Raw genomic sequence first — 863 nt, 5'->3', positions numbered from 1 at the left:
TATGCTTAAGTTCAGCGGGTAATCTTGCCTGATATCAAGTCAATGAGATGCATACCGAAGTACAACAACATTTCCCAAATGGATCGACCCTCGGCAGCCGAAGCCGCCACTCTACTTCGCAACAGCAAAGCCGATTCAAATGCCAAGCTAAAGAGCCATGGTTTCACCAGTCCATCACGCCACAGCAGGAAAATCACTCAATAAGCGCATTGTTCAGCCGAAGCCAACCATACCACGAATCGAGCATTTCTCCCATTAACGCCGCAGCAGACAAACCGGTCGCCAACTCGCTACAATAGCAGCGTCCACAACCAGCAATGCCACCACTTTTGGAGCAAAGAGAAGTACAGTTTAGTACATTTAAAAGGACTCGCAGTCGGTCCGAAAACCAACCGCAAGACACTTCACATCTGGCATCTCCTCCACCGACTACACGGAAGGAAGAAAGCCAAGTTTGTTGTACGGACACTGATACAGGCATACTTCCAGGACTAACCCGGAAGTGCAATATGCGTTCAAAATTTCGATGACTCACTGAATCCTGCAATTCGCATTACGTATCGCAGTTCGCAGCGTTCTTCATCGATGTGCGAGCCTAGACATCCACTGCTGAAAGTTGCTATCTAGTTAAAAGCAGAGACTTTCGTCCCCACAGTATAATCAGTATTAAGTAAAGGGTTTAAAATAAAAAAGCTACTAGCTCAGACCGAAGTCCAAACGCTCGCCTTTTGATAGGGCTCGCCCAGCAGTAGCCGCCAGCAATAAAGCCAGCAGCCGCCGCCAAGTAAGACCCCCAACTATTGGGTTGAAACGGTTCACGTGGAAAGTTTTTAGGTGTGGTAATGATCCTTCCGCAGGTCACG

The 863-nt window shown here is 48.1% G+C and overlaps 2 non-coding genes across 2 annotated transcripts; both read right to left on the bottom strand.

The window, feature by feature from the left end:
• Positions 1–155, bottom strand: PITG_33589 (the record flags this gene model as incomplete). Its single annotated transcript, XR_009934980.1, has 1 exon — positions 1–155. It is a non-coding gene; the product is annotated as a 28S ribosomal RNA (ribosomal RNA).
• A 308-nt stretch (positions 156–463) lies between these two features.
• Positions 464–618, bottom strand: PITG_33588. Its single transcript, XR_009934979.1, has one exon. It is a non-coding gene; the product is annotated as a 5.8S ribosomal RNA (ribosomal RNA).
• Positions 619–863: the final 245 nt, after the last annotated feature.

The sequence above is a fragment of the Phytophthora infestans genome, genomic scaffold, assembly GCF_000142945.1.
Source record: "Phytophthora infestans T30-4 supercont1.4764 genomic scaffold, whole genome shotgun sequence".
Taxonomy (NCBI): Eukaryota; Oomycota; class Peronosporomycetes; order Peronosporales; family Peronosporaceae; genus Phytophthora; species Phytophthora infestans.
The sequence above is the reverse complement of the archived record's forward strand: the minus strand, read 5'-3'. Positions and strand labels throughout refer to the sequence as shown.